The sequence below is a fragment of the Acinonyx jubatus genome, chromosome B1, assembly GCF_027475565.1.
Source record: "Acinonyx jubatus isolate Ajub_Pintada_27869175 chromosome B1, VMU_Ajub_asm_v1.0, whole genome shotgun sequence".
Taxonomy (NCBI): Eukaryota; Metazoa; Chordata; class Mammalia; order Carnivora; family Felidae; genus Acinonyx; species Acinonyx jubatus.
This window is the reverse complement of record NC_069382.1, coordinates 128,024,174-128,050,130: the sequence shown is the minus strand read 5'-3', so window position 1 is coordinate 128,050,130 and position 25,957 is coordinate 128,024,174. Positions and strand designations below refer to the sequence as shown.

The 25,957-nt window shown below is 36.0% G+C and overlaps 1 long non-coding RNA gene across 2 annotated transcripts; it reads right to left on the bottom strand.

Annotated features, from left to right (window-relative positions):
• On the bottom strand, nt 1-24,359 carry LOC113598446 (uncharacterized). Of its 2 annotated transcripts, XR_008296241.1 has the most exons (4): nt 23,215-24,359; nt 9,140-9,403; nt 6,471-6,535; nt 1-6,351 (listed from the first exon to the last, which is right to left on the bottom strand). It is a non-coding gene; the product is annotated as an uncharacterized LOC113598446 (long non-coding RNA). The 2 variants fall into 2 exon arrangements; XR_003419101.2 differs by lacking the exon at nt 23,215-24,359 and having other exon boundaries at nt 9,140-9,788.
• Between the last annotated feature and the right edge of the window lie 1,598 nt (nt 24,360-25,957).

The window sequence follows — 25,957 nt, the reverse complement described above, 5'->3', positions numbered from 1 at the left end:
CCCACTCAAATTCTGTCTCTCCCTCTCTCTCTCTCTCCTTCTCTCTTTCTCTCCAAAATAAATAAACATTATTTTTTTTTAATGATACAAAACTAGGAGCAAATCTTATCTTAATTAAAGTATCAGTTACCAAAATAATCTTGATGTTTGAACAATAGGGGAAATTCTATAGAAATAAATTGTAAACTTCATTTGTAATTAATGGAAAAAGGAGGTGATAGGATTTCTAAGCTGAAAGAGCTAGCTGTTCCTCATTTACTCTTCCTGATTTCTCATCAAAATTCTTCAAAAAAGTCACAAGAAACAAAGTGGTAATATCATTGGGAACTAGTTATTCTAGTCAAGTTCTACCAGAATCCTGAAACACATTATCAGAAACGGCCATGAAGTTGGTCAGAAGAGAGTTCCAGTCACTCCATGCTGAACCTCTTTCTCAGGAACATACAGACATCAACATTACATATTCATTTAATACATATTTATTGGACAGTCATGATGTTCTAAGAACAAGCTGAACTCTAGAGTTCAAAGGAGAGAAAGCACAGTTCTCATTGTCTAATACAGAAGATAAAAAATGATAACCACAAATGTTAAGAGTATATTTAAGGATGGTACATGGTATCCACTGGAAGTCCTTCAAAGGGACATTGAACCAAGCTTAGAAGAGTCAGAGGGATGCTTCTGAGATACATGATCTGAAACAAAATTGGGAGCTAGCCAGAAGGTGCCGCTGAAGAGTGGTACAGTGTAGTGTAGTGAAATCAGATGCGAGGATGGGGAAAGTTGGTGACGAAGTTTAAAGCTTGAGTGAGCAGCATGTGCAAAAGCTTGGAAAAAAGAGAAGGACTAGACATAGTTGGCAGAATTATCAGTAGGATTATGAGGGTGGAATAGAGACCACTGGGACAGTAATGAACAATGAGGCTAGGGTAACAATCAGAGGCCAACTCTAAAGGTGTTCTATGCCATCCCAAGAAATTTGGACTTTACATTTTATTTTGATATGAAGCCTTTAGAGGGTTTTAATCAGGCTTGACATAATGAGATTTGCATCTTATTTTATTTTTAATATAATTTATTGTCAAATTGGATTACATACAACACCCAGTGCTCATCCCAACAAGTGCCCTCCTCAATGCTAAGAGTGGAGGGTGGATTGGAGTGGGGCAGACTGGTGTGAGAGAGAGACTAGTTAGGAGGATATGGAAATTCATGCTAGCAGTAATGGTGGCCTGAGCTAAGGTAATGTAGAGAAATGAAAAGCAACAAAATACTGTAAAACCTTGGTTTATGAGCATAATTTATTCCAGAGACAGGCTTGTAATCTAAAGCACTTGTATATCAAAGGGAATTTCAAGAACCATTGCCTCAGTTGTGATCATGTGACATTTGGCAACACATTCTACTCATATTGCAAGACGTCACTTCTTTATCAAGTTCAAATTTATTAGAAATGTTTGCTCGTCTTGCGGAACACTCACAGACCAAGTTAATAGCAATCCAACGTTTTACTGTATATTAAAAAGATATTAAATAGAAATGACAATATTCAGAGAAAATACATTAAAAAGAAAATAACTAGATCTTGGTAATCAATTCTTATAGGATCTCAGGAAGGATTTGTTAAAATGGTATCAAGACCTTGATGTAGACAGATGAATAGACTACATCAACCTTTCAAATCAGGAAAAGTGTATTTGGAGAATGAAGGGGAGAAATCGCAAATTAAGTTTCAGATATATTCAGTGAAAATTCCTGAGGACAAGTAGAGACCTCCTCTAGTAAATTACAAATCTGGGTCTGTAATGAAGAAATGGTGTGGGGTGAAAATTAAATCTCTGGAAATGGATGAAATCATCCAGGCTGAGCTGGAAAAGAGATGAGAAAAAGGCTGAAAGTAACACCTTGGAAAACATTTTAGGATAAAACAGGATATTAAGCTTATATTGAGACTGAATCAGAGTAGCCAGAGAGGTAAATATAAGTCAGATGATGACAGGAAAGAAACAAAAGATTTCAAAGAATGACTGGTATAAAGTAATAATTTATGATGAATGAGTTAATATTTGGGAAACACATAGAATAATGCCTGACCCATGGTGATTCTCTATAAAACACATTGAATGCTATTGAAAAATTAAGTTTATGTAATTAAAATGTCCCTCACCACCACCAACCTAGCAATACAAGTAGAGACAACTTAGCAATGATACCATGTTTCTTCATCTCATGGGCACCTGGAAATACTTTTTGGGAATACAAGTTTTGGAATGCCCCCTCTCAAGTAGTCCTCGTATCTTTTAGCTCCCATAATTTTGAGGCATATTCCCTTGTCAGTCACTCCTATTTTGGCTTCCTCTTAACAAGGATTTTTACATAGGCAGTTACCTCACTATCACCACTATTAAGTAGGGCAGCTGTGTGAATCCAGTACTCATTTCCAAATGGTCACAGGTGTACTAGTCCTTGAAATGTTAAAGTATTGTTTGAACTCACCGAGAAAGATGTCTGTTTTCTCAGTGAGTTCTGGGACTCAGATGGCTGGGAATTAGCTAGAAAGAGGAAGCTGATGTTAAGTTCATAACATCAGTGAATGAAAGCAGGTGACCAAAGGCTGACAGGCAACGATGATGAGGGATACAGAATTGCAAAGACTAAGAGCAGGAATATCAGTGGCATAGCAGGTTTGGCATAAGGGAGAAGGCAAATTATCTGGAAACCATACTGTGAATGAAGAAGAGGATAAGATGACTTCCACTCCCAACACTGAGGTGTGTAAAGCATGCAGGAATAATCATCAGTCGAGAGAATGCCTTCAGGAATGAGCCAGACTTTAGTGAAGATAGGAGTAAACTATGCTACAAGAGACATAGTATGCAGGGGAATTCACTTACTATAGAAAAACTCACACAAAGGGGTGTAGGAAAAACGAAACAAAACAAAACAGTGACAGGATGGACTAGGGATAAGAACAGAACTTTGTGAGGGCACCTGACTGGCTCAGTTGGTAGAGCATGCAATTCTCGATCTTGGGTTGTGAGTTCAAAATGCACGTTGGGTGTAGAAGTTACTTAAGAAATAAATAAGAATACTCAAAACTTCATAAGATAAATAAACAACAGACCATTTGTGGTTGAAACTAAGAGAAGGTGAGCATCTAGGGGAGCTCACCCAGGAAGAAAGTGGGCCAGCGTCTTAATTTTGTGCCCAAGGGAGACAAGGACAAAATGGGCAGTGACAACCTCTCCCTTCCTCAAATTATATTTTCTGAGATTGGTAGACATTCTGCACCCTCTTAGGACCTCCCAGGTCGTAAAGCTAGGATTGTTTCCCTTGTCCATCCATAGTTACAATCGGGCAAGGTAATACCAAGAGGCTCCAAACAGATCATCTCAGGATCACACATGTTCCTTTTGCAGAGTGGTCCATTATCTCTTGTGGGTCAGCATCATTACTCTTGCCAAGATGGTAACCATCTCAAATAAAATTAGTTACCTTGCACTTTTCATCTTAGAGTATGTTCCCTGCTTACTCAGGTACTTCCTACAGAGAATGGCAACAAGTTTTAACCTATTTTGTTCAATTTTATTTTCAACTTTTTTGGCATTTTCCCAGAGCAGAGTTTCTCATCAACGTTATTAACAGTTTGGGATGGATAATTCTTTGTTCTGGTGGTGAGTGGTCTTGTGCAATGTATGATGTTTAACAGGATCCCTTACCTCTACCACAGCTGCTAGTAGCATGCAGCATGCTTTGAGTCTAATGACCAAAATGGTTCCCAGATATTTCCAAACATCCCCTGGGGAACAACACTGTTCCAGTTGAAAACCACTAGATGGAGAGCAAACCAGTCCTAGTCAACTGAGCATTAAAGTCATGGTTTTTTCAATAAGCTTACTAGATCTTCACACAAATGTCCCTCTAGTCACTTGCTCTGGGAATCAGGCTTCTTAGTGAGGTATGCAAATTAGATGTTCTCTTTTATACCCTCTGATTCCCTGTCCCACTTGCATCAAGACAAGAAAGGTGATGTTAAGGCATTGCTGCAATGAAAACTTGAGTGGTTGATTCTATTCAAGAGCTGTATCTGAATTTACAAGGCCTTTTACATCTAGGGTTTCATTCAATCAATATATTGAGTACAATATAAGAAACCTGTCTTCCACTAAATCATTTTATAAGATTTACATTCATTTTTTTATATTCCAGTTACCACAGGGGAAGTGAGACAAATTTAAGCATACAAAGGGATTATAAAACATGCTTCCCCCTGCTTCTGACCCTATGCCAACCATTCCTGGAATAATGGTGGGGAAAGGTAGACTCCCAAAGCCACAAAGCCTCACTGGCCTGGCAACAGTGACTCTTTCAGGACTTTCTTCTATCCCCTGCTGATTTGCTCCACCCCTTTTCAGTCTGTTGATCTTACCTGATTCTCTGACAACTCAGTGCTCCAACTCCATTGTTAGGATGTAGGGAGAAAAATGCTTATCTCAAATGCTTGGAAATTCAAACCTCTATCATATGGTAAAACCATTCCCACTGAGACAATTTGGTGTCCTAAGAGTTAACATTTTACCACTGTGTAAATGTTCTTAATTATAAGCTGCACACTGATTTGTTTGTATGTCATTTAGAATAAATGCTTAGATCATTCAGCTTTCAAATTTATCTCAAATTTCAAATATTCACATTAATTATAGGTAAAAACAAAAGGTGTTCATGTTATTATCAACAGCTTATCTTTTATATGTATGTCTTCCTAAATCAGATTGATTCTAAAAAATAATCCCTGAATTAAAAAAAAAAAAAAGAAATTGGATGCTTTTCACAAACAGGAAATAGAGTGCAATGATTTAGAGAATAAACTTTGGAAGCAGATCTGTATTCAGTTCCATTTACTAGCTGCAGGCCTTGAGCAAGTCATTTAAATTGTTTCCTCAGCTATAAGATGGAAATAACATCATACGCGTTTCCATAGTTTATGTTCTGATTAAATAAAACAATGCATGTAAATTATTAACCATATTGCTTATCAAACAGTAAGCACTCAGTATTAGCTGTTTTTATTAGAATGTAAAAATTAGTTATATAAGTCTATATGGAACAGAAATAAAAACTGAGCACTGGATACTTGAAAAATATGTATGATAAATGTATTTTGCTTTTTACTGACCTTAGTTTCTAAGTTGGGAAATTTTTGATGGTGAAACAAAGGTTTGGGTTCAGAGATGGAAGAGTGAAACTTAGATTGAAGTCTGGGGGATTATTTACATTCTTGGTTGAGGAATGGCCTCTGCCTTAATGTAGACCTGGCCCTGTTTAAAGTTTGAAGTGGGATATATCTTTCTTCAGTTTTCTTAAATATAATCCTTGCCTAAACTACTGAATAAATGAAAAGGATGGGGATGAAATTACTTTATGTAAAAGCAAGTGTTTCATAGTTATATGTACAGATAATTTATAATAAAATCAGAAATACAGAAATAAAACAATAATCATATTGACTTAATATAATCTGCACTGGAAGATAAAATTAATTTCACCTAGAAGAGATGTGAGAAAGGTATAATTGATGTAATGACCTTCCCATTACTAACTTCAAATGAACCATAAATCAATGTTACATAGAAAAATGGAAAGGTCTGGTAGGAGCAATGCTTTCTTCCCAAACAATAGCCAATTCAACAGAAATAAAAAACATGCATAATATAAAAATGCATATTTGATATGTCATATTCTGTATTTTAAGATCTCCAAATTTAGATTTTCAAGTGTGATTCCTTATGTTTACTACCTGTTCAGTAGTTCTAAAAGCTATATTCATAGACAAAAATTTAAAGGAGGAAAAGAACATCATTGTGATAGTTGATAAGGCATCATAAAAATGTAGAAATAAATCTTGTCTTTCATATTTTCACGGATGTTACCCTTGGCAATCCTCAGTATTGATTGCCGATCTTGATATGTGTCCCAAATTTTTTTATAGAGGCAGAGACCCGGGAATGGTTTTGGTTTAGGAATAAGGGCTGACTAGATCCACCCCAGATCGGAATCTTTAAGAGAGGAGCAGGCCCGATTTTTCAATTCCATTATAGAATCTGAAGTGAGGAAGTTAACATCTCTCTTTATAGTGGTGTAATTCTGGTGGCAAGAGACTGCTAGGTACTGAAATTTGACAGATTGAGTTCAACGTGGACGATCATAAGAACTGGAGAGCTCAGAGCAAGAGAGTGGAGAGGACTATTGAGGTGGTATGGTTGCCTCCTGAGATGGAGTATTGATGCCAAAATGGCTTTCTTGACACTCACCACAAAGGCCATAAGTATGTCAGATCATAAAGAAGCCAGACTGAAAAAGAGATGAAACAATATTTCTCACTCAGAAACATTTTATGAAAGGTCATTCATTCAACTTCTCAACTATGCATTTTTTTTCAGTCATCTATTCAGTTGTATTCATTAACTCACCGAATGCATCAAGCTCTCACTAGGTCCATGTAACAGATCTCTTGACTGCTTCAAATGGCTTAACCCTACACAAAGCACCAGTTGATTCAATAGTTAGCATCACAGATCAATTCTTTCCTCCAGGTTTTCCCAAAGGTTTTACAATTCTTATAGTGCCAGCAAGGGAATTATATTTGCTCAAAACTCCCAGCATTTTCCTAAGGGATTTTGGCTTCTTAGTATGATTTAAGAGGGTATTGCTATAGATTCTCTGATTTCCAGAATTCGTATGAAAGAGCTCAGGAGTACCTTTAGTGAACAGATAAGATTCTTCACAAATCTAGATGACATTTTTTTCCAGGGGCATTAAATCGGAGTTCTCATTAGAAGGAAAGTTAGGTTAGGGCATAATGTAGGACCAATAGAGGACCAGAAAGAGTGGGATTAACATCAAGGCTAGTCTGTGACTTTCCTACCATGAAATATATGAATGAATAATAGTAGGGAAGTATTATGTGTTCTAGGGACTGTTTGGTTATAAGACCTCTAGAAAATAACTAGCTGCAAATTCTCCTGTTCCTTTGACCAGGATCCTTAGTTTGCAGTGTGCTCAGCTCAAGTGAGTGATAAATTGTTTTTGTTGTTGTTGTTTGAGGGTAGGTCTTATTCCCTTACAATGTGGTTCTTCTTCAATATTTATAACTATTTAGAAAAAAGCAAGAGAGAATAAAAAGGAAATTGAAAGTAGAAAAGTGGGGGTACTGTGATGTATTAAAGGGCCTTATAAAGAGATGTCTTGATAGTGATTGAGAGAGAGATGGAGAGGGAGAGAGAAAGAGAGAAAAGGAGTGAGGCAGAGACAGAGGGAGAGAGGATGTCAAGAAGAACAAGAAAACAAAGAAACATTGGGTGATAGCGAATGGGCCTGACAGTGAGGGATGGGGAAACCAATTGAGTTCTGAAAAGCACTTTTATCTGCTTTGAATTCTCAAATTTTTCCATTCAATGTGCACAGCGTTACAGTTTTGCAAAATTTGTCAAGTTTGACAAATATTCCATACAAGGATGGGCAGGTACAGTAGTCAAGGTCACTTTTCCCTGCTCTAATCTGACTGCTGAAATGAGTTAGAATGCTGATAATAGAATAGAGCAGTTTCCAGGATTGACTGAAGGTCTACAATTACCACACTTTCTAACAAAGCCCTCGTTTTCTGATGTTCAGACCAGTGACAAAGAGGTTATCTTTAAATGTATCCATTCCTAACTTAAAGGAAGACTGCCATTGAATGGAAAAGCAGGTTTTCTTTTTTTAATGTATATTTAGATTACTTTCCCATTTAATATTTATGCTATGCATACATCTTTCATAAATGGAATCGAAAACCTACATACAGAATCAAAAACCTTCATAAAAAGTATTCATAATACTATGAACACTCATTAAGCTATAAAAAAATTAGAAACACAGTATTTTTGGTTTAGCATTAATAAATTCCTCATAATAAACTCTTAGTTGCTAACAGTCATATTATGTATATCATTGGCCTTTGCACTTTTGTAAAACTTTAATAAATATTATCAATTGACAATGCTAAGAACCAACCTCCACTCCATCTTGGATGTTCTCCCTTTCCTCTGTCCTTACATTACCTAACTTAACCTTACTTGAGCCCCATCCAAGTTTAGCAGGGAAGAGGGATGCATCTTCTGGTTTGAGTTTGTTTCTACAGATTACTTAACCTCTTTCAACTTCATTTTTTTCATTTATGAAACATAGGCAAAATGTCTCTTATGCCTGGCTGGTATGAAGGTTTAATGGAATAACATATGCTAGCTTCTTTTCTAAATTAACCACCCTGTTTTAAAGAAAATATACTCCATCTACTGCTTCTCAATGTTTAGCTCTAGTATCTTTCCATGAAGCCTGGGAAAGGAGGTAAAAAAATTTCTAGAAAAAAATGATTCTTTTCCTTTAGAATATTGATCCTAGATTATAAATTTTGTACAGCAAATACCAACTGACATAAAACAGAAAAAAAAAACACTTAAATATACAATTTAAAAAGAAAGAAATGCAGAAAGAGATATTTATAGAAACTATTAATATTACTATCATTATTAATAACTGTAATTCTCTTCCACTGAAGGCAAAAAGTGACTGAAACATAAATAATGGGCTCTTCCTCCACGCTCCCCACATACACACATGCATCTTCACAGGGTGACCTCAAACTCAGCCTTTGCATATGCCTTTGCAGGGGCAGAAAAATTTAACTTCTTTTCTTCTAACTTCTTTGGCTGGTCTAATAATTAAAATGATATGAAGACAGATTAACATAACAAAAAAACAAAATTTTAATAACTTCTAATCTAAGGGAAATAGAACCTAGGAGAACTGAGTGACTCCACAAAATGGCCAAAGCCATCACCTTACTTCATCAAAGACAAAAAATAATGTTGGGGATGGGGAGTCAGTTATGGGAGATTACCAGGAAAAGCACAATAAATAAGGATAATATTGTTATACAGATTTAATTCCTAGCCTTCTTTGTTGACGAGAGTTTCTAGAGATTTACTTGGTCATCACCCTCTTCCGGGTACAGTATTAGAGACATTCTTATACATGGAGATTTATCTTACCAAAAGAGTAGCTTTTACTCACCAATGTCTGCTATTTCTTAAAAACTTACCACTTTAAAATAATCAATACGCCAAAAAGACATATTTTGAGGTGGCAAAAGCTGCTCCCTTTCAGTTCCTCCTTTGGAATTTCAAATAAGAAGTTTCACAATCCAGAAGCTAAGTTGACAGATTGCTCCATATCTCACTGAAGCAGTCTCAGTCTTGAGAAATCGGTCAGTTCAGTTTAACAGTTGTGTCTCATTTTAGGAAGCCGACCCAAAGTCAGGCTATATTGTGAAAGCAAGCCATCAGGGATTTAATAAGAGGCATTTCTATAGACACAAAAGAAAAAACAAAAGTTAATGTTTGGAGCAAATTATAAACCCAGGGTCTGAGTTCTGAGAACTGCCAGTTGAGAATTCTAGATGTCAGCTTCAAAGTATCTTCAGGTGAAGTGAGAGCAGGCAGTGGCAGTCTGACAGATCTTCCTGGTTTGCAGTTTGAATGTCTCTGATGTCATGGAGCCTATCAGTCCACTTTGTCAGTGGTTCCTACAGCAAAAGTTTGTCTAACCATGAGCTACTCCAAGTCCTCTAACTTCAGTTTGCAGGGCTTCAGTAAAAGGCAATTTTCTCAGTGATTCCAAGTCAAAAGAGGGGAAGAAAATTGAAGTTTGGAGATTTGTAGGCATATGAGGAAACTAGAAGGATTTACAGATTAAAAAAAAAAAAACAAAACAAAACTCAAAAACAATTAGCATGAATAGAAATAACAGGACTAGAATCTGGTATCCACATAAGTATTACAGTTTCTACTGAAGCATGATTTTTCTCTCTACAGGCATCCCCATTTTTACTAAAGACAATTATAAGTACAACTAAATTTTTGCAAAATTATTCTAGTCTCAATAAATTTGGCCTAAAGAGAGAGAGAGAGAGAGAGAGAGAGAGAGAGAGAGAGAGAGAGAGAGAGATTAGATAGATTTGGCCTGATTATTTACAAAGGTACAGCAGATTGAGGCGCCTGGGTGGCTCAGTCAGTTAGGCGTCTGACTTAAGCTCAGGTCATGATCTCGAAGCTTGTGAGTTTGGCCCGCATCAGCTCTGTGCTGACAGCTCAGAGCCTGGAGCCTCTTCAGATTCTGTGTCTTTCACTCTCTCTCTGCCCCTCCCCCGCTCACACTCTGTCCCTCAAAAATAAATAAACATTAAAAAAAATTCAAAGGTACAGCAGATTAAATCTCTGTTACTGCAACTTTTCTCTAATGTTTATTTTTATTTTTGAGAGAGAGAGCAAAAACAGGGGAGGGGCAGAGAGAGAGAGGGGGACAGAGAGTCTGAAGCAGGCTCTGGGCTGACAGGAGCGAGCCCAATGTGGGGCTCAATCTCAAGAACCAGGAGATCACAACCCAAGCTGAAGTTGGACACTCAACCAACTGAGTCACCCAGCCACCCCTGAAACTTTTCATTAAAAACTTCAGATAGGATTTTTAAAAGTCTGGGAAGCCAAGCCAAGGACTTGCTATCAGACCAGCCTGAAATACTTACAGATTATAGTGACTTCCTCTCTTCTCAAAGCCCCCCAGTATCTTAAGGTTCCTTCACCTGCCAGGAAGTGATGTTCCTTATTCACCCCGTAAGGTTTCTGGGAACCCCATAAGCAGGGCACCTGGCTGTGTTTCCAAACGGCTTTATTGGCTCCATAAAGTCAATCTTAGTTCCTTAAAGCTGTCTAGCATATCTGATTTTATGCACATCCTCAAATCTGACACTTCAGTCAAAGCCTTGAAAATATAACCAATTTGTGTCCTATTACAAGGACAGATTGTTATTGAACTTATGAAAATAACTAGATTGCCATGAAAATAAGAATAGTCATTGAGAGTTTCTGAATTCGGGGGTTATCAGGTAGGGAAAAAAAGATAAATGCTTCATTTTTGTTCACAAAGATATATTTTACCAAATTGCTCTAAGTCATAGGTAGCTTAAGAGAAAAGAGAAAAAGATTGCTTTTAAATCTTGAAAAACAAAATATTTTTCAAACAATCAGCAACATTTCAATATATCATTTGCAAATATCTTCTCCCATTCTGTTGGTTGCCTTTTAGTTTTGTTGATTGTTTCCTTTGCTGTGCAGAAGCTTTTTATCTTGATGAGGCCCCAACAGTTCATTTTTGCTTTTATTTCCCTTGCCTTCAGAGACGTGTCAAGTAAGAAGTTGCTGTGACTGAGGTCAAAGAGGTTCTTCCCTGTTTCCCCCTCTAGGATTTTGATGGTTTCCTGTCTCACATTTGGGTCTTTCATCCATTTTGAGTTTATTTTTGTGTATGGTGTAAGAAGGTGGTACAGTTTCATTCTTTTGCATGTTGATGTCCAGTTCTCCCAGCACCATTTGCTGAAGAGACTTTTTTCCATTGGCTACTCTTTCCTGCTTTGTCAAAGATTAGTCAGCCATACATTTGTGGGCCCCATTCTGGGTTCTCTATTCTATTCCACTGGTCTATGTGTCTGTTTTTGTGCCAATACCATAGTGTCTTGATGATTACAACTTTGTAGTAGAGGCTAAAGTCTGGGATTGTGATGCCTCCAGCTTTGGTTTCCTTTTCCAACATTACTTTGGCTATTCAGAGTCTTTTGTGGTTCCATACAAATTTGAAGATTGTTCTAGCTCTGAGAAAAATGCTGGTACTATTTTGATTGGGATTGCCTTGAATGTGTAGATTGCTTTGGGTAGTATGGACATTTTAATAATATTGTTCTTCCAGACCATGAGCATGGAATTTTTTTCCATTTCTTTCATAAGTTTTCTATAGTTTTCAGTGTACAGGTCTTTTACCTCTTTGGTTACATTTATTCCTAGGTATTTTATGGTTCTTGGTGCAATTGTAAATGGGACCCATCCTTGATATCTCTTCCTGTTGCTTCATTATTGGTGTATAGAAATGCAAATGATTTCTATGCATTGATTTTATATCCTGATCCTTTGTTGAATTCATGTATTAGTTCTAGGAATTTTTTTAGTGGAGTCTTTCAGGTTTTCATGTATAGTATCATCTCATCTGCAAAAAGTGAAAGTTGAACTTCTTCTTTGCCAATTTGGATGCCTTTTATGTCATTTTGTTTCAGTATCCAAAATCTATAAAGGACTTAACAAACTCAACACCCGAAAAACAAATAATCCAGGGAAGAAATGGCCAGAAGACATGAATAGACACTTCTCCAAAGAAGACATCCAGATAGCTAACAGACACCTGGAAAGATGCTCAACAACACTCATCAGCAGGGAAATACAAATCAAAACCACACTGAGATACCACCTCACACCGGTCAGAGTGGCTGAAATTAACAACTCAGGAAACAAGAGATGTTGGTGAGGATATGGAGAAATGGGAACCCTCTTGCCACTGTTGGTGGGAATGCAAACTGGTACAACCACTCTGGAAAACAGTGTGGAGATTCCTCAAAAAACAAAAATAGAATTATCCTTTGACCCACTAACAGCACTACTGGGAATTTATCCAAAGGAATGCTGCTTCATAGCAGCACATGTACCCCAATGTTTATAACAACACTATCAATAATAGACAAAATATGGACAGAGCCCATATTATGTCCATCAACTGATGAATGGATAAAGAAGTTATGGTATATATACACAATTGAATACTACTCAGCAATGAAAAACAATGCTATCTTGTCATTTGCAACAATGTGAATGGAACTGGAGGGTATTATGCTAAGTGAAATAAGTCAGTCAGAGAAAGACAGATATCCTAGGTTTTCATTCATGTGTGGAATGTAACAAACTTAACAGAAGACTATGAAGGAAGGGAAGGGAAAATAGACAGAGAGTGAGGCAAACCATAAGAAACTGTTAAATACAGAGAACAAACTGAGGGTTGATGAGGGGGTGGAGAGAAGGGGAAAATGGATGATGGGCATCAAGGAAGGCACTCGTTGGGATGAGCACTGGGTTTTGTATGTAAGTGATAAATCATGGGAACCTACTCCTGAAGCAAAGGGCACACTTTACACATTGTATGTTAGCCATCTTGACAATAAATTATACTTTTAAAAAAATCAGCAACATTTCAAACAAAAAGTCATACCAATTATAATCATCATTAGTTCTTTCAGTCCCATATAATTAATTCTTGTTGATCTTGATCTTTTGTTAGCAGTTTTGTAAATCCAATTTTTCCATTATAGTTCTGTAAATTCTTACCCAGTTTAATAGTCTGATCTTAAAAGTTACCAGAAACTGGTACTCAGTGCTCTTTCCTTGAGTTTCACTAAAGATAAAGCACTTTTGCAAAAGGATCAGAGTGAACAATAAACACAAAGGACAAAAGATTTAAAAGTGACCATTGTTAAAGATCTCATGAGAGTGCATTATAATGCAATTGACAGTGAAATTTGCTTTTTTTTGTGACACACAACACTTCAAGACAATAACTAGAATTATAAGTGACAGTGTTATACCAGAACATATCCAATTTCTAGGAATTTCACAAATTCTAGAACACATATTAATAATATTTCACCCAAATAATATCACCTAAGAAGTTTATCATCACTTATTAGACAATGCTTCCCACATAATTTACCATAGCAAATGAGTCTAATTAGTGTAACATCTTTCTTTTCATAGGGAGATAGCACAAATATTTTCAAATGTTCCAGAGACCCTCTGGGATATCCCAAAGTTAGTCTGAGGTCTAAAAGGCTTCATTTAGAATTTGATTTTGGGAGGCTTGTCAAAAACATCAAAGATAATTATGAAAAAATAATTGACTAAATAAGACTAAATAAGATCAAAGATAATTATGAAAAAATACTTAATTATCTATTTAAACAGAGTAACAATAAAAGATTTCAAAGGCAAAGACAGAAGGTCACATAGTTGTGTGCAAAAAATAGCTTTTTAATATTGAGAAGACTCAGTTTCCCTAAGTAAAGAAAGACCTGATGATAAAGAACACAGGAAATAATTTTGATTAATTACAAAACCTTTGCTTTCCAGGCAGATTACTTAAAAGGTAAAGAAAACCTTTCATACGTTCTTATCAGGAACAGACCCATAATCCAAGAAAACTGTCCTTTAAACAGATGAAAGAAAATCATATTTTGGTTTTACATAAATACACTATTGCTTTAAAACTTAGTTTTATAACTCATAATAAGCTCCTTCAATTTTAGCCAAATTACACAAAGTAAGGTACTCTCTCTTTTTCTTTTCCCAAATTTCTATTTAATTTTGTCCTCTATTCTCTTTTCCATTCTGAACTAACCAGTTTTACTTTAAAATAAATCTACTTATTTTTCCTTTAACAAAAATGCATTTTCATACCTCATAACTTTTTTTTAAGTTTATTTATTTATTTTGAAAGAGAGAGAGAACCCAAGTAGAGTGGGGCAGAGAGAGGGAGGGAGAGAATCCCAAGCAGGCTCCACACTGTCAGTGCAGAGACTGATACAGGGTTGAACCCATGAACTGTGAGATCATGACCTGAGGTGAAATCAAGAGTCAGACACTTTACCGACTGAGCCACCAGGTGCCCTGTTTTTTATTTTTATTTTCCCCACACCTTTTCTTAACCCAAAACACATCCTTTCCCTACATACCCAGTCATTTCTCTTATTATTGCTAGTAGTTTTAATTACATATGAATTAGAATCTTAATGCTTAGAAACCTTAAAGTCTAGTGAAACTAAGAAGCAATTACGGGGGCACCTGGCTAGCTCAGTCAGTGGAGCATGTGACTCTTGATCTTGGGATTGTGAGTTCTAGCCCCAAGTTGAGTGTAGAGATTATTTAAAAATAAAACCTTAAAAAAAAAGAAAAGAAAAGTAAGGAATTGGGAATTGTCCATTACACCAGCATTATCTGGTCTGGCAAATTTTTCAGTACATATTATAATTTCTTGAAACATGTACCATCTTTAATAGTATATTTCAATGTGGCACAAGTCATGTCTACTAACAGACACAAATTTATCTTTAGTTCCTTTGCAATAGGAATCCAAAAGTAAATAAATCTATGTTCAGTAATTAATATGTCACTATTTTATCTTATTTGGGAATAATCTAGATATTCAATAAATTTCCCTCACTTAACTTCGTAAAACTCCAAGTTTCAAGTTACCAGAAAGATTTTGGAAGCATTTTTTAAGTACACATACCATAAAATAATTATTGCTTAAAAAGTGGCCAAAAAATCTTATCCCACTTACTTCTATCTGAATCATTTGCTCCCAACAATTATGTTTCGATTGCTCATGAAAATTTCGTCAAACATTAGACAAAGAACTATCTCAAGCTATTTTTCTTGCTGACCAATTTTTTTAAAGTGATTTAACATGGAACTCATGAGAACTCTAAAGACATGTTTATTTTAATTAAAATAATAAACTTAAACTAGTTTCAGTACTAACTAAATCCCATATCACATGAACCTGAAAAGCATTTGGATTAGTTTCTATTATAATTTTGAGAATTTTTATGAATATTAAGTTTATATAAGTGCTTGATTGTTTAAGCCAATTAAAAGGCTTTTTACTGATTAATTTTGGAGGTAGAAAAATATCACACATCTGTAACACAGATACACAAAAACACATAGACAAACAGGGTGCCTGAGTATGTCAGTTGGTTGAGTTTTTCACTCTTGATTTCAGCTCAGGCCATGATCCCTGAGTCCTGGGATGGTGTCGCACCGAGTGTGGAGACTGGTCTCTCTCTCTCTCTCTCTCTCTCTCTCACTCAATCTCTCTCTCTCTCTCCCTCTCCTTCTGTCTCTCTCCTCCACTTGCACTCTTTCTCTCTAAAAACAAAACAAAACAAAACAAAACAAACAAACACACAAAATCCCTAAGTAAAAAACATACAAACACAGAGACCAGATAGTCACTAATATTTATGGAGAAGGTTTTTAAGCTTTGTATTTGTTCTTGACAAATAATCTTAAAGAAGCTTGATCTAGAGTTTTTGCAGTAGAACCTTTCCAGCATTTCTATTTTAAAAAGACCTCCTTAGGGGCACCTGGCTGACTCTTGATCTCGGGGTTGTGAATTTGAACCCCATGTTGAGTGCAGAGATTACTAAATGAAAAAATAAACTTAAAAAAATAAAAAGGTCTCTTTATTACCCCAACATTTTTTTTTCCTTCTGATGAAAAATTTCTCCCTAAAGTTTGTGTTTCAAAGAATGGCTCTTAGGTCCTAGAATCGAGGGTAAAAAAAAAAAATCTATATCACAAAGACACGGGGGAATTATCTAAGTTTTCTCCAAGGAGTTTTGTGGTATATTTGCTTGAAAGTCTAGGATAGCCATTTATATGTTTCCTTCTTTTTCTTAATTGCAGGACAATTGTACTTACTGTGTCCTGAGTTTTTACAATATCTACAAATGTCTAAAGGCAAATAGGAAAGGGTCTCGGGAGATTGAGTTGCTTTTCAGAGTTATGCTTTTGTTTTTTTAAAGAGTCAAGCTGTAAATCAAGAGTTGTTACTTATTGGGGTGCCTGGGTGGCTCAGTTGGTTAAAGCATCCGACTTCAGCTCAGGTCATGATCTTCAGTTCATGGGTTCAAGCCCTGCATCAGGCTCTGTGTTGACAGCTCAGAGCCTGGAGCCTGCTTCTGATTGTGTGTCTCCCATTCTCTCTCTGCCCCTCGTGCCCCCCGCCCCCAATAAATAAACATTAAAAATTTTTAAAAAAGAAAAGAGTTGTTACTTATTTTGTCTTCATTCCTACAAGCTATCTTCAAAGAATTAGGTAGCCTTTTCCCATTCAAACACTTAGAGATTGATTTGCCCACTTAACCACACTATTTTACATTTGCCTTTTTACATCAGTCAGAAATTTTCCGACTGAGATAGAAACCAAAAGATTTCTATGTTCTGCTGTGCAAGGGACATAAATTCTTTGTGTGGGGCATCTAGGATATATCTACAAAAGACATTGCATAGGAAGGTCTCAAACTAGCAAAGCCTGATATGGTGTCCAGTAAAATGAGCCTTATTGTCTATCCTGATACTTCTGCTAAATGTACTTCCTGGCTTTTAGCTTTTGCATGAGTAATCTGTATATCCTGGGCCTAGAGATTAGGTTGGAGTGCTCTCTCTAAATCCTGTAGGGAAAAGGAATCTAAAACATGCAGATGGAGCTAGATTTTGAGAAGGGGAATTTATGTTGACTGTGGAGATGAATTTTTGTTCTAATTCCATTCTTTCATCTTATTAAGTCAGCCTCTAAGGCTAACCATTATAGTTCTCTGTATCCACTTTTGAAGCTGGTCTTTCCATAGGTATCAATAAGATGATTGCTTAGGATAAGAATGGTCTAAAATTTTATTTTTCTTTTAAATATAGCCAATTCAAAGGACCCATCATCTGACCATTGACAAGTAGGATCTTAATAATTTCAACAGCAACTCAAACGAATAAACCTTTTTATTACTTGACCATGCACACAAGAGGGTTCCAAAAGAGCGTGCAAAAGATGCATCCCTCACAAGATCCAGAAAGTTCACTCCCAGAGTTTTCCTTGTCACCAGTTACCTCAATACCAGACCTTTACAACTCACCTGCTTATACTCAGTGACCTTTGTCCCACATTTTTCCTTAAGCTGTACTTTCCACTTTATCTCTTAACTCAGGCAGATGGAAAGCAAAACTACCCCTCAAGCAATAGCAACTGCCCTGATAAGACCTCCAGCTGGCCCAGAACACCAAGACCAGTTTGAGCATAACTCCCTGCCTCACACCTACACAGGTGTACCAGGAAGTGACCTAGAATGACCTAGAATGACCTCACTATAATACTCAAATCTGTCCCCAACGAGGAGCACAAGCCTCATTTACATAACATGATGAATGTACAGGTACATTTCCTTAAGATGCATGTGCCACCTTATGCCTGCCTCTACATATGGTGGCAAGGCTCTCCTTTGTAAATATTTATCCTAACCCTGAATAAAAGGAACCTATCCACCTTCGTCTGGGAATCACAACTTTGGAAGTTATTCCCTGTGATCTCTTTATTTGCTGCAAGTAAAGTTTCCTTTATACAACAACTCACCTGCTTTAGTTTCTGTGACTCACCAAGGAGTGAATTCACTCTGGTTCAGTTACAGCATAAGAAAGTAAAGCCCTCCATTGTCACTGTTGGTAAGAATGGTATAATACAGACACTGTCTGATTTCCCACATGAACTTGAGATAGTTCCAATCACAGACTTGCTAATATGTGATATTGGGCAAGTGCTACTGACGAGGTTTTGGGGTGATGGTGGGGGTTCGGAGCTGATGGCCAAGAAAGAATTCTTGAAGATGTCTTTGGTGCAAAAAGGTGATTTTATTAAAGCATGGACACAGCAGCTGTGGGTAGAAAGAGCTGCACTGGGGCTGTGAAGAGTGACTGGTTATATTCTGTGGAGTTGGGGGAGGTAAAGTCAAGAGGAAGTTTCTTAAAGGGATTTCCATATGCTAATGAAGACTCACAGATTACTAGAGGTGTAGCTATTATCAAGTTAAGATTGTTTTCCCCTTGTAGCAAAGCATTAACATTAAGACAGTAGGAAGTTCCTGGACATTAGGCTATTGATAAGGTTGTGCTTTTCTTGTAATTGTACTAAGATATTGTAAACTGATGGAGACTCTATCAATTTAACCATTTGTTTTCTGTCCTCTACTATGTTCTTACGCAGTCAGAAGTACCTGAGGAATAGCACACATATCCCACCTGAGGGTGGGAGGTGTGCTAGCTTGTACTTTGCCTTCAGTTTGCCTTATGGTCCCTCATCACTGTTGGAATGGGACTTTTTCAGTACTAAAAAGACACAAAGTTGGGACAACAAAAGCCCCTTATGTACCAAGACTCCTTAAGACAAACCCCCTTGAGAGTTAGCACAGCAGGACAAAGAGAATGCTGCCTGTGACTTTGTGTCTCAGAATCTCAGTCTATTCAACTGGTCGTTAGATGCATACCATTATGTGCACCTACTGGATGTCAGAGGCCAGAGAGAATATTCTCACAGATTACAAAGCCAAGATTTCAAGGCATAGAACAAGATGAAAGAGACAAAAGAGAACAATGATCATCTCTGGGAAGAAAGGGATCAACATAGAACAAATTTTTACCAAGGTCACTATACACAGGGAACTAGTTCACACAAATATTTTCTCCTGCTAATCTAAATTTAGAAAAGGAATAAAAGGACTCTCACTTCCACTGGACTCTGCAGGCAGAAATCCATAGTAAGAATTTTTACTTTCTGTTGGCTTTTTTTCAGAGGTCTCAGGATCTCTGAACTGCAGAAGCCCCAGAACAAGGTCTCATCTGGGTTGCCAAAACTGTAAGGGAGGAAAAGTTTTCCTTGTCCCCTTCTAGGTTCTTTGGCTGGTCTAATGATTAAACTGATATTAGACAGATAAACAGAAGAGAAACAAACAAAGCTTTATGTTTTTAAAGCTTATTTGTTTTGAGAGAGAGAAGGGGGGTGGCGCACACACAGGTCGGGAGGAGCAGAGAGAGATGAAAAGAGGGAATCCCAAGCAGGCTCCATGCTGATAGCAAGGAGCCCAATGTAGGCCACGAAGCGTGAGATCATGACCAGAACCAAAGTCAAGAGTTGAACACTCAACCTACTGAGCCACCCAGACACTCCATACAAACAAAACTTTAATAACGTACATACTTCCTACATGTAAGGGAAAGACCCAGGAGAACTGAGAAACTCTCCAAAATAGCCAAAACCATCACCTTAAATGTTGACTTTACCTAAAGACAAAAGACAATGTTGAAGATAGGGAATCAGTTATGGGAGGCTAGCAGGAAAAGCACAGTATATAAGGATAATGTCATTATACAGATTTAAGTTCTTGCCTTCTTCCTTATAAGAGTTTCTAGATATTGAGTCAACCTTCTTTTCCAGTTACAGTGAGGGAGACATCCTTCCAAAGGTCTCTTACAAAAGAGTTACCTCAAAAAAAAGAAACAAATGGAAAAAAAAAAAAAGAGCAACTTCTACTCAGTTGTCTCAGCTTCACCATTGTCTCCTGTTTCTTAAAAATAACCAGTTTAGGGGCACCTGGGTGTCTGACTCTTGATTTTGGCTCAGGTCATGATCTTACAGTCTTGAGATCCAGCCTGGAGCCAGGCTCCATCCTGGACGTGGAGTCTGCCTAAGACCCTCTCTCTCCTTTTCCCTCTGCTCCTTACCCACTCGTGCTCTCTCTCTCTCGCTCTCTCTCAATAAGTAAGTAAATAAGCAAATAAATAAATAACCAGTTTAAAATAAGCAACACGTCAAAGAGACATATTTTGAAGTGGCAAAATCTGCTCTCCTTTACTGTGAGGAAAAAACAAGATGCTGTTGATTGTTAAACAGGTCTTATTTAAGTTCAATCCAAACCATTAGCATTAATGCAAAAAGAGTTTTGGAATCTTTGATATTAAGAGGAACGTTCTGGGACTCCTGGGTGGTTCAGTCAGTTGAGCTTCCAACCCTTGGTTTCAGTATAGGTCATGATCTCACAGTCTATGGGTTTGAGTGCTACATCAGGCTCCATGCCACCAGTGCGGAGCCTGCTTGGGATTCTCTCCCTTTCTTTCTCTCTCTGCCCCTCACCCCCTCCCCCCTCAAAATAAATAAATAAACTTAAAAAAAAAAAAAGGAACTTTCTGCTTTTTCAAAATGTGCACATATTTTTACCAGACTGGAAAAGGGTGAACAGACATCATATATGTATTGGAAAAAAAATGAAATCATTTCAGATTCCATTGTACTCTCAGCTATACAATTTATTGTGGCATGATTTAGCACTCCTAATTTATGGTAATAGCCATAAATTCAGTCTATGTGTTCATCATGAATGTCTCTTCCTTAAGCCTTTATAGTTTAAAATGTATTTTAATATTTTAGCTTTAATTTTGATGAAATTTCAACTCAATACTATGATGGTCTGTTAATTACAAATTCTTTTAGAAGGCAGCTGCTTACTTCTCTACAATTTATAGCCTTTTAAACCTACTCAGATCAGCTTTGAAATATATAATTATGCAGCTTAAAAGTCATTTGTAATGATCATACTTCTAAGATAATTTGTATTTTAGATATGAATAGAGTAAAAATCAAACTACATCACTAAGATTATTTGGGTTCAATTTCAAAAAGCTACATTGCTCGTTCACTTTTTTACTTTCATATAGTCATCATACAGATCACACAAAGAATTTTTTTTTCCTGGAGGCCAGTCTTTAAATTCAACAGCTAGTAGTATTAAAAAATGATTGGGAGTTGGAGGGGGGGGCCGAATATATGTAGAGAATATTGGACTGAACAGAAGCTCAGGCAGAGAGAAAAATACCTCCTGTGTATAACAAATAAACAGTGCATGATCTCATTTGTACCTCAAGACAAGCTACTAAGATCTCTATTGAATTAACAATGAAGCACTTTAACTGTAATGCTATGGAATTCACTGTGGCTATTTTAATATTTGTGGCAATTTTATTTGGAGTAAATATATATACATATATAAAGAATTAGAGGTCTTTTCTCTATGTATTGTGTTAGTATGGGTGGAACAGCTGCCATTTAAGATAGGGAGCTTTAAGCAAGGTATAGTGATATTTGAAAAAGGAATTATTTTTTCTTCTCCTAGCATCAAATAGAGTCAAAAGCCTTTATCTATGATAAGCAGATTTTTAAATAAAGAGTTATGAAAATGAAGGCATATGTAGGAAGCATTTTCTTTTAGATCCCTTTTCACTGTTTCAAATTGTCTTTTATTTCCCAGTCATTTCTATGATATTTACATTCAGGTAGCTGAATCAGCAAAGGGGTTATTAGAACAGACTAGTAATGGAAATGATTTGCTCAGGGATCCCTGGCAGTAAAAGCTTCAGTATAGTGGTGCAATGCTAAATGATTTGCATGCTGGTGGGGTGAGGATACTACAGCCCTGTATTCTTTTCCCCACTTCCCGCCTCAGTTCCTGCAGATGGAATTAGGCTCACGGAAACTTACAACTGAGATAGAGAATTATCACTTTTCAAGTAATCTCTTTAAGTTGCATGGAACAATATTTTCTTTATAAATACCCGAGAATAATCCCCTTCTTTCCTATATTATGTAAATTGTGTTGAGTTTCTAATTTTGCTAATGTCAGAGTGCACGTAGGACATTCTGGGATATTGTAAATATCTTGGATTAAAAAAAAAAAAAGGTTTTTGTTCTAACATCAAGAATAAATATGTCTTAAATGGAAAGTAGTCAATGATCCAGAAAAGAAAAAAAAAAATGGAAGCATAAAATGAATTGAGCATTATTTTTCCTCTAAAGCCCTAGGCTCCAAACACATTGGCCTAGTTTCTGTTCCTCCTACCTAGGAATATAGCAAGCTTGTTTCCACCTTAGGGTCTTTGAGCTAGCTGTAGCCGGCTCCTTTTTGTTATGCAGATCTTAGTTTAAATGTACTTTCAAAGAGAGTCCTCTTCTGACACACCCCAACCAAAGTCAGCCAATTGCACAGGGTATACTTTTGATTTCTTTTCCTTATAGCATTTACCATTTCTTGAAATTATCTTATGTATTTGTTTATCCATTTGTTATCTTTCTGCCTGCCTGCCCAGTAGCATTCTTCTACCTACTCGAAAATAAACTCCAGGAAAGAAAGAACCCCACCTTCCTTGACCACTGTTTTATATCTAGCCTGGTCTTAGAGCAGTGATTAAGAAATCTTGAGTGTTTAAAAAATATCTGTTGACCACTTGGAAACGTGTTATTTCTTAGCAGATGTTATGTTTAGAAAATAAAGCTAGCTACGTTCTGGTCAATTCCAAAAAAATATATAATTCATGTTTTCAACACTTATTTCTACTACAGAGGGTAATTTGGAATTATTTTACATGTATTTAGTTGCACAATAAGTTGGAAGAATTTACATATTCACTGAGTTAGCAATTTGGCTTTGGTGAAAATTAATAACAATAGATACCATATACTGAATACTTGCATATGTACTGTGCTGAGCATTTCCATTCTCTCTTATTTAATTCCCTTAAACACCCAGGGACAGTAAATATTATTACTACTGTCATTTCATATATGTGGGGATTAAGAACTAGCAAAGTAACTTACCCAAAGTTGCTCGGCTAGTAAAATGTGGAGCAAGGATTGATGTCAGTTCTGTGCAACCTGCAAAGGCAGCGATCTTAATTACAACATTTTATGGCCTCTTATTGGATAAGTTGCTATGTCTAAGCGTTTTTCTTATTTGCACAGTAGAACCATATTTTTCTTTTTTTATAAGATATACCTTCTATTTAAGCAATAGTCAGCTGCAGCACCTGGGTGTCTCAGTCCGTTAAGCATCTGACTTGGGCTCAGGTCATGATTTAGCTGTACCTGAGTTTGAGCCCCGTGTCAGGCCTGGAACCTGCTTGGGATTCTGTGACTGTCTCTCTCTCTCTCTCTCTGCTCTTTCTCCCACTCATGCTCTGTCTCTGTCTCAAAAATAAATAAGCATTTAGTAATAGTCAGTTGCATGCTTTTTCCCCTGGTTTTTGTTATTGTTTTATTTTTTGAAGTAGAGATGTAAACTATCTAATCATACTTTTTCTCTTTCAACAAAGGCTAAGGTTGTCTATAAATATAGAAGAATGTGAAGGAAAAGAATTCAAATGGTGACCCTACTTCTATGATGGCATTAGCACACTGCCTAACCAGCAAATATTCCCTGAAAACTCTGCCGGATGTATACTACCATTCTATGGGACCTTGTTCTAAGGATTTGGAGGCAGGCTTCCAGATGCTGGAAATAACGTATTCAACTGGTAGCTTAATTCTTAAAAATGGAGTTACATGCTTAACTCAAGGAGTTACAGTGTAGTCCATCTTGTGGTTGGTTTTATTTAAAAATGTATTCATTTGATTGAGACATTTGAAGGAGTAAGATAGTATCCACCATATGAGTAAGACCTCTGTTGAAGGCAGCCATTGTGATTATGGTAAAGAAGAAAAAGAAATAGGAGTGTGAGGGATGGCAACAAGGAGAAGAAAAGAAAGGGGGATAACAAGGAGAAGAAGAAAGATAGGAAACTATTAAAGGCATAGTAAAGGAGAAATATTTTATTTACCTTTAAAAACATTTGCTTTTTTTTTAAAGCAAGGAATCCTTTTCTGTAAAATGTATTATATAGAGTTTTTTTTATACAGCTATATCTTCTGCAAAAAAATTAAAAATCCTGCAGTTACATTAAGGAAAAAAAACTTTAGGTAAGCTCTGTCTCTTAAAAATGTGAGGGTACTAATACTACTCTATAAGTTTTACAGAGTATTGAGCGAAAGAATGTTTAGGAACATAACTTCATGCAGATTGTTGAGGCATAACTTGCTATTGTCCTGAAAATGTAAAACCACTCTCTTTTTAAATTTATTTTTGTTAACGAACACATATTTAATATGGTAGCACATTCTATATACTTCAGCACTTATGTTGCCCTTAAAAATTTTTTTTCAAGTAGTTAATCAGTGAGGCTCTAGGCATATTTTTTCTAGAACATTGAACATTAACACAATGAATGACAGATGTGCCTTCATTAGAAGAAAAAAAACAAATTGAATGGATAACATAAAAATCAGTCTCATGCTCTGACTTGGAAAAGCAGGTGAGTCATGTTATTGCAAGTAATACAGTATTAATCTGGACATTATAATTACAAGGAAAACGTGACTTTTTATAGGTAATCTAATCCTACAGCTGTATGATCTGATTTTATCAAGATGTGGTATTTCTAAAAGATCTAATTTAATGTATAATCCTTAAAATTTTAGATATGAATCATTTTTAGGCAGATTTTCATTGTTTACAGTTAAAGCTTATATGTGTTTATAGCTATAAGATATAGACCTTTAGATATTTTATAACTTTACATCTAAATTTCAAAAAGTCCAATTATCTACCTCTCATTAGCTGGATCTTTAGGAAAAGAAATTTCTGAGTGTATACTTGCTCTAAGCAGTTAGTAACACCCTGACCTATATTTTGAGGCTGTCATTTATGCAGGATATGGATAAAAATAGAACTCTCAAAAAATGTATGATATATAAAAATATTGAGTGAAATATGCACATTAGCATAACCATTTGAGTTTGGGAAGAAGACTCTGATTCAATTTAAACTTGTGAATGTTCTTCAGTCTATTTCTTTCTATCTTTTATTTTTTAGTATATCTTCCAGTCTATTTTTAATTGTGTCTCCCCTAAGTAGTAGCCACAGGGTATGCACCAAACGCATAACTTAACGACTGTTCCAACATACAATGATTCCTCAAAACAGTACATTATCTTCTTCATTGAGGCACTTTAGTTGAACAAAGGATTTCAAAATAAAACAATAAAAATAATGTTTTGATGTCAACTAAATAAAAACATTAAATAAATGAGAAGTTGACTAGAAAAATAGGTGACTTTTTTCATCTATTGATTCTCAAGATAAAAAGGGAAATTATAGAACTGTAATTTTTCATCTTTATGGTTCTCAGGAATATGTGTCCACTGTGTTATTTTTCTTGACAGAGATTCTCAAATATATAGGTGGCATAAATATTTTCTTTATGTCCATGTGAATATGTCCATGTGAATCTTGAAAAACATTTAAGACTTCTGAATTAGCAATCTCATCTTATTTTAAATGAATTTAAAAAGTAAAAAAATAAAAAGTGTAGATTAAAAATAGTTTTGTATATAGAATTATTGAATCATTATATTGAAATTAACATAACACTATGTTAATTATCATCAAATAAAATTAGCTTCATAAATTTAATGTTTAATAATAATACTTCCAAACACAAGATTATTTGAATATGAAAAAATCAAC